The sequence below is a fragment of the Hevea brasiliensis genome, chromosome 6 (genome assembly GCF_030052815.1).
Source record: "Hevea brasiliensis isolate MT/VB/25A 57/8 chromosome 6, ASM3005281v1, whole genome shotgun sequence".
Taxonomy (NCBI): domain Eukaryota; kingdom Viridiplantae; phylum Streptophyta; class Magnoliopsida; order Malpighiales; family Euphorbiaceae; genus Hevea; species Hevea brasiliensis.
Genome location: NC_079498.1, coordinates 71423028 through 71438214, shown reverse-complemented (window position 1 = coordinate 71438214; position 15187 = coordinate 71423028).

The following is a 15187-nucleotide window of genomic DNA, read 5'->3' as shown; positions in this document are numbered from 1 at the left end:
GCTAAAACCTAAATACAAGCTTAGATAGTGACATATGAATGATTGATGACCTTAATTGGGATGTGTTGCATGATTCATGGATTGGAAGCTAGGGTTTTGAGAAGTGAAATTTGGATTTAGCTTATGAAACTGTGAAAGAACATTATAAGGGTCAATTAGTGACCATTTTAGGTATGTTGACCATAATTAGAACTGAAAAATAGTATGGTAAAGTGAAGGTGAAATCTGCCCTAGGACAGCAGCATAGGGACTAAAAATTTAGTCCCTTTGCACTGCCATAACTTGGGCTGTGTTAGTCCAATTGGTGTTTGGCCAATTGGACATGAAACTAGGCTTATAATGGCACATTTTTGCTGAAGAAACCATGCCCAAAAGACTAAAGCAAGAGGACCAAAACTCAGCCCCAATCCGGATACCCTGAAACTGCCTCTGCAGAATTGACCAAATGAACAGTAACTGTTCATTTGGCCATAACTCACTGTAGATTTGGTCAATTGACCTGAAATTTTTACAGAAACAAGTTAAGACATAGACAAACAACTTTCATGAAGGAACCTACCCCAAATTATGGCCAGAACCTAACCCAAATGGCAGTGGCAGCCACTGTTTAAACCTGCAACTCTGCAGATTTTGATTTGAGCAGCCATGTTTGGATGACTATAACTCTCTCAAGAAAACTCGGATTTAGGCGATTCTTGAACCGATGGAAACCTAAGACATAGTAGAACATTTCATATGAAGAAAGTTAGACCAAATTATGAACTTAACTTGATCAAATCACTGACCAAAGTTAGACCAAAATCTGTCAAAACCCAAAAGTGCAGTATGAACAGTATCCGTGAACAGTAAACTTATTTTGGCCATAACTTGAGCTACAAAACTCCGATTGAGGTGATCCAAAAATGAGAATACACTTAAGACAATAAGGAACATATTCTATGAAGGAAGATTTGTCAAATTCCAACAGTAGACCGACCAATGGAACAGTGCAACCTCGGAGCACCAAAACCGAAAATTGGCAAATTTGCCAAAATGACCAAAGCTTTGAGAAAGTGACCAAAACCAACAAGTTTTAAATACAAAATGTGGTACATTGGGAGTGTTAAAACCAATGTACCTATTGTCTATGCAAAAGTCAACATTTTTGTTGACCAATGAGGTGAATAGTGACACCAAAACTTGAAATTCAAAATTTGAAATTAGAAATGCATCTAGGGGACTTTAAATTGCAATTGGCAATTAATACTAGTAAATGTAAAACTCAAAATGTGGGATCTTGGTGTAATTAGAATTAATATATCCATTAAGTATGAAAAAGTCAACATTTTGGTTGACTAGTAAGGGAATAGTAATCAAAATGATTAGTAAATTAAGATGAAGACCTAGAACCAATTCTAAGCTTAAATGCTTAGAATTGTATGACAAATGTAGACTATGCATCCTAGTCAAAATTGTTAAAAAGAAATTAAGGCCATAAATTTGAAATCCATGAAATGTTTATGGATTACTTGAAACATGAAAAAATAAGTCACCTAATTGATGTGAATAGATAGTTAGGGCATATATGCCCATCACAAATGGAATTCATAAAATATTAGTAACTCAACTTGAAATATAAAATTTGTAACTACATAAGTAGACTCTTGAATGTATAAATGAGAAAGGAAAAATGTTTTGAATACAATGGTACATGTGAACCATTGTTTAGAATTGTGATCAATATGAATAACATAATGAATGGACAAATAAACCGTATTAATGTATGAATGAGACATTAGTTCTCATTATTGTAAAGAGGAGAAGTATTTTGAGTACAATGGTATAAAAGAATAATTGATGTGAATTGTAATCATATAAATGATCAAATGAATGTATGAATTATGATTGAAATTTATCATAAAAAAATAAAGTCATAAAGCACAATATATTAACATTTTAAAATATCAAATGCCCTAGTATACCTAACAAGATTGGTTTGGATAGTTTGGCATGCCAATAGGGTATTGTTTTAGCAGTACTGCGAAAGGAAAGGCTTTATGCCTGTATTCATGGCTTTATGCCCGTATTCATGGCTTTTATGCCCGTATTCATGGCTTTTATGCCAATTATGTGATATCATGGCTTTTTAGCCATGCTGCCTGCATACGTGGTTGACGTTCTGCGTCCCATGGTATGACGGCCCGAGGCACCGCGGTGTCCAGTGCCAACGACCCGTTATCCAGTCCAGTTGTCTAGTATAGGTTACTTGGGCAGTCAATTAAAGTATTATTCAATTCAGGCAGCTAAGTTAAGTTAAGATCCAGTACAATTAAATTAAGTATTGAATGAATAAGCAAAAGAGATTAGCAAAAGAAACATAACAAAAATATAAATTGCGAATCATGCGGACTTGAAATACAATACAGATAGAATAAATTATATACCTGCTAGTATTACTGAAAAGTTATAAACTAAGCACTTCCAAAGAGGAACAAACTAGTATATAAGATCGTTGATACTAGAAATACCATACCAAATTAAATTGACTCTGAGTATCTGAATTATCATTTATTTTTTTCTTTACTTGTATATATTATTTCTGGTTATATTATTGCACCACTAAGCAGAAATGCTTAGCGCGATGGAATTGCTTCCTCGCGCAGGTACTGAAGGTAAAACCAGATGGTGTCATCGTGAGATTTTTGGAGTCCAGATCTGCAGAAGTGTCAGAAGAGTTCAAGATTGTCACCTCCTCAGCAATGCATGTAGATAGGGCTCATTTTATACATGTTATGTATATTGTTCATTCCTAGCACATTGTAAATTGTTTGTATATCTTGTACAAAATAAACTCATGTAATTAACCTATGAATTATGGAAGCTATTCAAAGTAAGTATTTTAGTATGTGAATTGAATTTGAGTTATAATGAGATTATACTTGTGAATATTGAGATATTGAAAATCTAATGAGATTTCTGAGAAATCTGAATACTGTATTGAGATACATTATGATTGAAAATTTTTGAGACTATTAAGTTTGAGAAATTGAGTATATATTGAAATTGTCTTTGGCAGGTTCAGAAGAACTGTTAGTCCAAATTACAGCCGACACTTTGTCGGATTATCGTTAAAATTTTTTAAATTTCCAATTTAGTTAGATTTTGATAAAAGTAAAAATAGCCTAAATCTTCAATAAAGTTTTTGAATAAATAAATCAAGGACTGTAATGAAATCAGATAAAATAGAGTGCTCCGGCACACTGAGTGGCATAACTTGCTCGGCTACACTGTAGTCGGGTAAGGGGTGTCACATTTTTATTATATTTTCCAAGTGTAATATTATTTATTTTTAATAGACATTTAGGTCAAAAGACAACTCGGGATGTCAAATGACCACAATGCCCCTGTTCGGGTTACATTCCCGATTTTTCGGTAACACCGGGTTTTGTCCATTTTTCGATTTCTCACAATTCTTTGTACTAATTATTTAATTTTTCTTTGATATTTCTAATGATATTTATAATTCAATAAATATTTATTTGAGTTCTAAAAATATTTTCCAGGGTTCCCCGCAGTCCAGGGCTAGTCAACGGTCCACGCCGTGACTTCCCGGGTGCGGTCACCCATCGCTAGGGTTCTCAGCTCGCTTAACTTGATTGCATTTCTTTACTATTATTTTTCCTTTGTTTTTCTTGTATTCTCTTTTCTTGTATTTCATTATTTTATGTCTTCTCACTCATAACGAAGTGTAGTTCTAGGCATCCTAGCTGTTCGGACAACACTGGTCACAGGAACAGTAGAACGCACTACCGAACATAGGGGTGTTACATGCCAGATACTGAATATATCATCTGGAATTACGCTCTGACTTCTGGATCAAACGACTATGAGAATTGACTACACTGAACTCAGTTTCATCAATCTCACTCTAAAATTGAAAGGCAAGTAAATTGAAAATCGAAAGGACGTTTTGATTAATTGTAAAGAGAGCACAAGACTTGAAATTAAATGCAATGTCTTGAGAAATAAATGACATATATAAATAAAGATAAAAGACTATTGGAGCCTGAGTTGTTATTTGAGTTGTTTTGGTTGTTGGGGTGTTGGAGCCTTTCATATTGTTGGATATCTGATTCTTATAGCTTTCCTTGCAAGTAATTGAAAGACTCTGGAAGACAACTTTTCACGTTCAGCAGTTACCTATCCACTCCTTGAAACTGCTATTAACCTCTCATCTTTAGATAACCATCCAATAACTTCTTAGATATTTATTGAATAATTACCTTAGGCCATAGATTAATTAAATTAATAAAATAAAATTAACTAAATTAATTGAATTAAAAATTAATTGCATTAATTCTTAGGCATAAAAATAATTAATAAATGAATTAATTATTTTAGTGTAAACAATTGCCCCTGCCCCTGCGCGCCCCCCCCCCCCCCCCACCTAGATTGGCTAACTAAGCAATCTCTTAATGTAAACAATCTTTTAGTGTAAACAATCTCTTCATTACATAATCCCAATTCTAGCTAGGGTTATGATTTATGTCAAACCCTAATTGATTAGAATCATATGTCCTTATCTTAATTGCAATTCTTGTTTAATAAGATTCTTCAATCATAAACTCTTTTCTGAATTAGTCTATCTGTCCTAGCCAGGAACTTTGTTTAACAAGAACAATTGAGATGGACGTAGGATTTTATCCCTATTTACTTAGGACAATAGATTCCATCTTAACTTAATACTTATCTCCATATATAACTAGTTGGAGCCAACACACACCCGTATACTCATACCCAGTACAAGTATGTAAGCGGTATCAAACTCAAACCATATATATACAAGATAACCGTATCATCTCAAGTCAAGAGATTATATATATTATTATGATCTGGATGATAATGTATTGATAAGAGTAAACTCCATGTACATATCATCTTAATGTCACTGGTTCAGCCTACTTATCTTATAAGTGCCAGCCATGTTTGTTATATGGCATGAGACTCATCATTTCATTTTATTAATATCTCATAGTAATCCATGGAAATAAATAGATGTAATAGTAAATACGGATAAATTATATCCAATGAGGTATCCTTGACTATGAACTAAAATTTATAACACTTATACTAGATTATTCCATCACTCATATTCTTAACACTTTAAGAATGGAATATCTAACAAGCCGTTAAAGGATATCTTGCAATTAAATTTAAACAATTTAAATAAAAAGAAAAAATATATGCCATTAAAGAGGAATTAATATTTACAAGATATAAATTGCTAGTTATACTCTAGGGCATACTACTAACAGCACTGCCTATTCAATTGCACTTTAGCTGTTATGTCAGCTTTGTTTATTCCATTTTCAGTAGGGTCCTTAGGAAAAGGTGTAAAGTCAGTTATTTGAGGCCGTAAGTTGGCCTTGGCTGTTTTATGCTTGTTATTATCCCATCAGTTGCTTGCAAAGTGTGATGCTTTTGGACTTATAGAATCACATAATTTGAACCATTACCTTAAAAACCGAGGCGATTGTAATTGTTATAAAAGGAATCTAGACTGTGGAAACATTGATTTCTCTTATACTACCCCCCGAGGGGAATTTTGGGCTGGTGCCCAATGAGTTCTCTAATACTCTTGAAAGTCAAGTTTGGCTCTTCCAGTTTAAGGAATTGGTCATTAGAAATAGCAAGAACTTGAAGACCAAATTTTCCCTCCATCACCTGCAGGATTATTGGCTTGTCCAGAGTCTTATCAATTAGAATTGTGATATTAAAAACCTGGACCATAGGTGTTGGCACCTAGGACATTGGTGCAATTGGCTGAGATACCTACACTATAGATATGTTAGTTCCTCTGAAGTAATTACCCCTCGAGCTAAAGGAGCCAAAGGTCACCTGGGGAGTCTGCACCTACTGAAGGGCTAACACCACCCGAGGACCTGCAACTACCTTTACATCATAAACACTAGGGTAAGTGATCGGGTTAGTGTTACTGAAAACTTCTGTAGGAATAACAGTTTTGCCACTAAGGCAGCTGAGTTGAACTAGTATTCTTGGTTGGCTAGCCACTTGTTCCTCTCTCCTATTAGATGGCTGATACTTTCTTTCGCTTTGAATTTAGCTTCCATTAGAACTACCTTGGTGAGTTTGTGACAGAGTCTACCCCTCGAGTTCCCAGGCACTCTTGGATGCCAAATCAAATTCCTTTGGCCTAGAAGTTAGGAAGTACTAGAACTAGTAAATTGAGTATCTCAAATAATAAATTTATAAAAGAAATTATTTTCTCCATGCTTACATCAATTTTGTCAAAGGCTATATCTATCCACCTTCTTATGCCTTTCTTTAAGACATCAGTGATGGTTGATGCAAGTTTTTCTTCAACAATATAAGACATTTTGTGACACCTTATCAAGAATGTGCATGATAGTGAAATGTGAAATCTTTTGTCCCATTGGGCGTGCCAAAAATTATTTGCTAATTTTTGGTGAAGAATAATGGTGATGTATATTGAGATAAGACTTTTGCAAGCATGGTCCCACTAGAAGTGCCAAAAATTATTTCCTATGAAAAATAATCTCGGTTTTCTTACAGCTTACAGTTGTGAGGGCGTGCCAGATAATGAGTACATCACTTGAGATTGCACTCTAACTTTTGGATCAAACAACTTTGAGAACCAGCTACAATGAATGTAGTTTTGTCAATCTCACTCCAAAATCTTTTAAAGAAGCTAAAGAGTTACATTTCACTCAAGCCAGTAGATTAAATTAAAGAAGTGGAGTTAGTAGAAGGAAGAAAGATAAAGCTTGCAACAATTTTAACAAGCCCGAACAGAGAGGCAGTCATTCAAATTTTGATGGCAAGGTCATCTACTTTTGCATAGAGTCTGAAAGAGGTAACAAGTGTAGATCCTTCAGTCATGATGCATAGTCTGAATGTTGTCTGACCATGAAATCGATCCAGTAGAAGAAGAGGAGGATCACTTCAAACAGGCAATAAGTAGTCAGAGATAAGGTTAATAAATTATTAAATGTTGGGTTAATTAGGGAATTACAACACCCAACATGGTTAGCAAATGTGATGCTAGTGAAAAAAATCTAATGAAAAATGAAGGATGTGTGTCGCACCAACCTAAATTGGGTGTGCCCTAAAGACCACTACCTGTTGCCCACTATAGATAAACTGGTTGACTTAAAAGCTGGCCATGCAACATGTTTATTGGTAAACACTATATCTGGACATCATCATATCAAGATGGATCTAGAGGATGAGGAGAAACTGCATTCATAATGGATTCAGGGGTGTATTAGTATAAAGTAATGCCATTCAGTTTGAAAAATGCAAGAGCAACCTATTAAAGGGATGTGGGCAGCAACTTACCTCTTATAGAGGTCCACTACCCTTCTTTTACCATGAGCCTAATGACCTAAATTTAAGACAAGAGAAGGAAGGTGTTAGGCGCCCTCTCTACCTAGACTTACCTTCGAACAAGGGCTAACCTCTGCTAATGATTTCTAAAACCTGTCTTATTGTTTCTTTATTAATTTCCCTAACACACATTATGAAAACTAAATTATTAAATACACATCTTGTTCATATAAACATGTTAAAGCACACACATATAATTCCTAAACATGTTAAGTTTCTAAGTTAGGTGACATTGCCATATTTACTGTAACGCCCTCACTTCACGTAGTCTGTACATTCTGCTGCTCCGGTGACCTAATGTCTGCTCGGACAAGTCAGGATGGCTGGAACTACACTTCAGTGATAGTGAGAAGGCATAAAATGATGAAATAAATAATAAGAAAATACAAGAAAAATTAAGGAAAAATAAAAGAGAGGAAATGAAACTAAGTTAAACGAGCAGACACCAAAGCAATGGGTGACCGCACCGGGAAGTTACAGCAGGGACCGTTGAATAGCCCTGGACTGCGGGAAACCCTAGAAAATATTTTCAAGACCTAATTAAAGGTCTACTAAGTTATAATTGACATTGAAAATGTCAAAGAAAATTTAGTAAGTCAGTACAAATGAAAATGAAAATTTAAGAAATTGGCGGGACAAGGATTTAATCGGTGTTATCGAAAAATCGAAAATACAACCCGAAGATGGGCATTTTGGTCAATTGACACATCAAGTTGACTTTTGACCTAAATGTCCATGAAAAATAAGTGGTATTACATTTTGAAAATTTAATGAAAATAAGCAATTTGGCATATAATATAAATAGTGAAAGATTGAGGGCATAATTGTAATTTAAGGGACTTTGGATTAATTAATTTTTTAATCAACATTAGTGCTCCACTAAGTGTGATTTAGTGGATCTATATAAACCCAAAGTGGACAGATTTAACTTCATCTTCCTCATACCTTCACATTGCCGAATTCAATTTCTCCATTTTCCTCCATAGCTGGCCATGGAAGCAAGCTTTATGCACCCATTTTCTTTCCATTTTCTTCCTATATTTCTTCACTAAATCTTGTCTACACACCATGGGCAACATAAAGACAGAAAAAAGGAAAGGAAATTCCATAGATTTGTGCAGCACAAGTTGAGGTAAGTGCTATTTTTCTTTCTTTGCTTCATTAAAGTTTGTATGGAGGTTGAGAAGTGTTAAATGGTGAAGAAATTTGAAGGATTTAAGGAGTTAATGATGTGTACTATTTTCAGCAGCCATGTATATTGAAGGAGCTTGATTTCTTTTTACATGTAATTAGTGAGTAATAAAGTTAATTAGGTTATGATGTTATGTATAAGTGGGGAATTGATGTTTAGAGTTAGAATTTCGAAGTAGATTTTGAAGGATTATGCAATGTTGAATTGGGCAACCATGAAAGACATAGAAGATTGTTTAATTCTTATATATAAATTACTATTTGGAAAGTTTATTAAGTTAATTTCATGTACTAGTACTTGATGTCATGTGTATGGTTGATTTTGATTAGTTGAATTTAGGTTTTGATTTGGTTATTTGAGAATTTTATGATTGGTTGAACAATTGACCTAATTGGATTGGGATTGAGTAAATGTATATTGCTGGATCACATATTTTGTTGCTGGATATTGAACAATTGAGTTATTGTTGGACAATTAGCCCAAATGTAATGTGAATGATGTCTATTAGAAGTGCTAATTTTCAATGCAAAGTATGGTTAGTAAGGGCAGTATGCATTTTAGGTTATAAGTGAATTTATGTGACCCCAATTGGTATGAGGCCAATTGGAGGTAAAACTAGACATAAAATAGGCAAACTTTAATGTAGAAGTGTTGCCCAAATTTTGCCTAGAAGTGACCTAAAAGAATAACCAAATCCGGAATTGCATGACATGAAAACCCAGAATTTGACCATATGAACAGTAATCAGTCTTTTGGCCATAACTCACTCAAAACTGGTCCAAGTGACCTGAAATTTATACCGTTGGAAAGCTTAGACATAGGGCTATAACTTTGGTGAAGACTACCAAGCCCAGAAATGCCAATTACCAAGTCAAATTGATCACCAAATTTGGGTTACAAAAACTGGCCGAATTGACTTTGACTTAAAAATGACCTAAACTTTGCAATATAAGTGCAACTTGACCAACATTAGTAAAATAACCATAACTTGGTCCAAAAAACTCTAAATGACCTGAAATCAGTGCTAAAAATTCAATAAGACATAGACCTACAAAATTGGTAATTGGACCAAAACCCAAAAACTAAGAGAAATAGGTCAATTAGTTTGATCAAGTTGATGTATAAAATCTGGAATTGGTACAATTGACCATTAAGTCTAGAAAATTCAAATAGGTATATCTCCCATAAGAAATCTTCCAATGTAATGAGCCATACCAATCTAGAAAGCTAAGAAAGAGATCTAAAACTTTATTTTAGATAACTTCCTCAAATTATAAATGTATAAGATTAGAATTTAAAGTTAAAGCCATTGACCTAATTAAGGACCATGCCAATATAAGATCTTTGAGTCCAAGTTAACAATTTGGCTATAAATAATTTTATAAGACTTTTCAAATTACAAGTAAAATTTTTGATTGACCCTAAGACATAGGGCAACAATACTTATGAAGAATGTTAGACCTCAATGTGATTACAAACAGTCCAAATAAATTAGTAAAATCAGAACCGAAAATGCCTAATAAGGAAGTCAAAATTTAACTTTGACCTAGTTATGGTTAAATGACCATAACTTAAGTTATACAACTCCAAATGGAGTGATTCAAAAAGGAAATTAAAGAAGATACAGTGAGAAACAATTTAATGAAGAGAAATCTATTAAATTTACACTGTAGCTTGGTCCAATAGATAGTAAACATTAGTCATGAAATCTGAATAATTGCAATAAAAATGCAATAAGCTTTGAAATAAAATTGGCAACATATATTAATATGTGAGGAATGAAAAATGAAATATATTAGTGACATTAAAACTAATTCACCTAGTGTGCATTAAAGGTCAACATTATAGGTTGACTAATGAAAGGAATAGTATTAATAAAATTTAATTATTGAACCTTATTATTAGAAATGTCCAGTTGTGATTTGATAAATTAAATTTCTTGCTCAAAGTCATTTTATACAAATGATTTAAATTATTGGCAATGAATATTTTAATTTTTGGAATTTGATGAGTATCAAGATTTTCAAATTATTTGCTGTAATTTTGCTAAGGTATATTGTACTATGTTTTAAGTTATAGTTGTGTACCACTGAGTTCACCACTCAGCGATAGTTTTGTATGCTATCGTAGGTGAAAGTAAGGATAGAGCAACTGAGTGAGAGTTCCTGCAGCTGCGCCTTGAAGACACATTCAGATCAGCTCCAGGTATATCATAGGCATACTCATGTACATAGGTTTGATGTATGCATGTAATAATATGTATGTAAATTATTTGAGCAGTTGTATAAAAACTCTTGTAAAATATTTTGGTATGTAATTAAATGCAAATTATTGTAATATAAATTTGAGATTTTATTTACCTGTATAGTTTTGTAATATTAATTTTTGAGTTTTGTAATCAATGAAATATTTCTTTTATGATGAGGTTAGTTTGAAAATGAATTGATTTGATTATTGAGATTGAATTGTGAGATGAAATGAAGTTTATTAGAGTTCTATTTGAGAAAACATATTGGGAGTGTTTTTCTTTTTAGGTTTGAAGAATTGTTTTCTTAAAATACAGTCGACACTCTGCCGAAATTTTGAAAAATTTTTATAATACCAGATTTTAATCGATAATTTTATCCATGATCAAAATTTCACTTAAAGGCTTTTTAAGAAATATTCAACGTTCCCACCACAATTTAATTTCACAAAAATTATTTTAAAATCCCTTGTAGTATATTTAATGGGTTATCGGTAGGCAAAGTACGGTAATTCATTAGGTGTACTATGGGATCATGTCACATCTTACGGAGGAGTAGGGTATGACATTTACCATCTTAACCTAACTTGTGAATTAAACTAAGTTAATTATATACAATATCTATTTACATGCTACAGAGCATGCGGGATCAAGTAAAGATCATTAAGAGCTTTTCAATCATACCATGCTCGTAAAAAACGGTGTTCCTAAACATGCCTTGGTTTCTAGGTTGTATACTTAGGCATTTTATTACCATATTTTCCTATATACATCTTTACTAAAACTCAATTACATACCAAAGGTTCAATTCAATATTTTCAAAACAAAATAAAGTAATTTAAAGTCCACAAAAAAATAATTAAAGTCCTATAACTAAAGAAAGGGAGAGGAGAATAGAATTTAAGCTTTAAAATGACATTTTACAACCCATACAAAAAATGATCCTACAACTATTACAAGGCCTTAGGCCCAATAACCTCATGCAAGAGGTCTTAAATCTCCAAAGTGGGCTTTGACTACATCCTTCATGGGATTTTACTTGCTCTATCTATGGGCCTTGTGGTTTTTATGGACTTGGGCTTATTTTGTTTATTTAAACAAATTAAAAACTTAAAATAATTAACTAACTAATTAGGATAATTAAAAAAATAAAATAAGATAAATTTAAAGAATAGAATTTAAATTAAACTAAAATATAATATACAATTTAAACTAGAACTCCTAAACGAGGTAAAATTTGACCAAGGATGTAACCCTATACATTTTGCTCCATTTAGACATTGTTGCACCAAAATAGAAGTCATTGAACTCATGCAAAATAGAAAAGCAAAAATTAGTATCAGATCTAAACAAATAAAACAAAATTAAACATAAAATTGACATAAAAAAACTAATAATTCACTATACTGAGCAGCAAATTTTCAACAATAATTAAAAATAGCAAAACACCTAGAAAAATTATGAAATTTTATGATAATATGCCTAACATATCATACTAAAATTCTGAAAAAATAATCATTAAAAACATGGAAAATTGTGTATGCAATAAGCAATGAAATTAACATATCTGATTTTATTACCTAATTTGATCGATGGACAGAAAATGACACTTTCATACCAAACCAGAAAGGCAATAAATAATATAAAAATATGACAAGAAAATTGACATCCTAAAATACAATTTACGCTCAAGAATCACTCAAAATGACCAAATATAGACTAAGTTATGTCCTTTTCAAAATTGGATTTGTGCAATAGTGTGCCTAATCAGGTGCAAACTTTAAAAAACCATAACTAATTCTAGAAAAATCATTTTTAGGTGATTCAAAAAATCAAATCATATGTAACAATGTAAAAAATTCATTGAAAATAATATCAAAGGCAAAAGAAGTCATTTTCAAAAGGTAAAATAGAACTGAAGTAAAAAAGTCTTAAGCATGTGTATGGAGTGATTTCGATACCCAATCAGATGTTCCTTGTTTTAATGCTTCAATTCTGGGATTGAAGGCTTTCTAGGACTCCTAAGAACACCTTTGAATGATGGAAATTAGATATGTGGTAATGGAGATGCAATTGGAGGTTAAAAGGGGACCTAAAGTGAACCTAATGCACTAATTGGCTTGGGTTAGCATTTGTTGAAGGGTGACAGCCTCAAATGGTGGCTACACTGGGACTTTAGGGAGTATTCTAATTTATTTAGAATCTTCCCCAAAGTCCTCCATTAGATTGAGAAATTTTTTTTTAAGTCTTTTAAGATGGGTATTATAGGAAAACCTAAGGCTATTGTGATAAGAGCAGGTTGATCATGTTTAATAGAAAATTAAATTACTCTCTTCCTATCCTTATCTTTGATTTTAAATTAGGCTAAGATAGTGGCTGACCAAATATTTTATTTATCTTTTTAATTAATTTTGAAGATAATAAAGCTAAATTTAATCAAATTCCATTTCCTATTTTAATTATCCTATCTGAATTGGCTTAGAGGTGAGACCTAGCGTGCTTGGTGTCACACCTCATCCCTTGTAAGGCATGACATGTTCCTGTAGCATACCTAATGAATTACTGAACTACACTTACCGATAACCCATTAGTTATACTACAAGGGATTTTAAATAAATCATAGCTTTTTATCTTATCAATTCTATTACGGAAAACTACATGGGAATAGTTAAAATTCAATGTAAACATTCATTGGAAATAATGATAGACTAAATATTACAAAGGTTACATTTCCATAAGTCTCAAAATAAAATACAAATAGTTACAAACTCAAAATACTTTAGTAATGCAGTGCTTTTTAATACAAACTGCTCAATGTACATACATCCATACATATAGGTACAAAATATATCAAAAGGAATCACAAGGGTATACCTAACGTAAATACCCACAATCAATGTAACACCTTCCCGGTAGCAACTCCGTACATTCTACTGTTCCGGTGACCGATATCGGTCCGGATAGCTAGAACGTCCGGAAAAATATTTAAACTAAAGTCAGGAACCATAATTAACTCAAATATTAATAAGAAAAATTTAGTAAAAATTTTAGAAATAAAATACAACCAAGTTAAATGAGCCGGTGCCCAAGCGAAGGGTAATCAGAGGGAAGTTGCGGTTCTATAGCGAGCCTTAGACCCAGGGGAAAAATTATAAAATAATTTTTGGGACTCCAGAAAAGGGTTATTGAGGTTCCCATGGCATTAGAATGCCAAGAAAATACCTAGAAAAATTTTTCAATCGGTACAGCCAATTTTGACCCGTTAAGCCAAACGGAGGGCATTTTGGTCATTTCGCCTTCGGAGGTGATTTTTGACCGACTTGTCCAGTTAAGTAAATAATTATTATGAACTAAAATATGAATTAATATTGATGAAAAATGAATTGAAAGTTAGTAGTGATGAAAAGAAAAGAAAAATATAATATATGCAAATTATGACATCAATGTGATGTCATTTAAAATTGGCCACCAATCACATTTAAACTATCATTTATCTAACTAATAAAAGAGGTAAATAAAGACCAAAGGAAAAGAAAAAAACGTGGGCAGCCATCTCCTTCTCCATTTCAGCCACACCATAGCCAAGAAGCAAACCTCCATTTTTCTTCCTCACTCAAGCTTGAAGATCTCTCAAGCCTCACCCCAAAACCCTAAGTTATCTTCACAAAAATTAATCTACACACCCTAAGCAAGCTCTAGGCAGCCACAAAGAAGAGGAATTCTAGAGTTTTCACAAGCTCAATAAGTTGAGCCAAGAGGTTAGTACTATACTTTCACTCTCACTCCTTTAATCCTTGTTAGAGCATCATTTTAAGTTAAGAAATTGTAAGAAAATGAAGTAAATTATATATGTTAGGGCATCTTCAAAATTTCGGCAGCCCTAAGGAAGGATGAGTTTGATTGTTTAAATGAATTTAGAGTGGATAGAAATGATGTTTAAGGTATGAATATGCATGGATGTTGAACTAGTGTGCTAATTGAGGTTTATGGGTAAATTGAATTGGACATTAGGGTTTTGAGAAGTAAAAATTGAATTGGCTTATCAAACTGTTAAAGAACACTCTAATGGTCAATAAGTGACCATTTGAGGTATGTTGACCATAAATTGGACTGAAAAATAGTATGGCAAAGTGAAGGTGTAATCTGCCCTAGGACAGCAGCAATGGACTGAAATTTCAGTCCAATTACACAGCCATAACTTTGGCTGTGTTAGTCCAATTGGTGTTTGGCCAATTGGACATGAAACTAGGCTTACAATGGCACATTTTTGCTGAAGAAACCATGCCCAAAAGACCAAAGCAAGAGGACCAAAACTTGGACCCAATCCGGATACCCTGCAACTG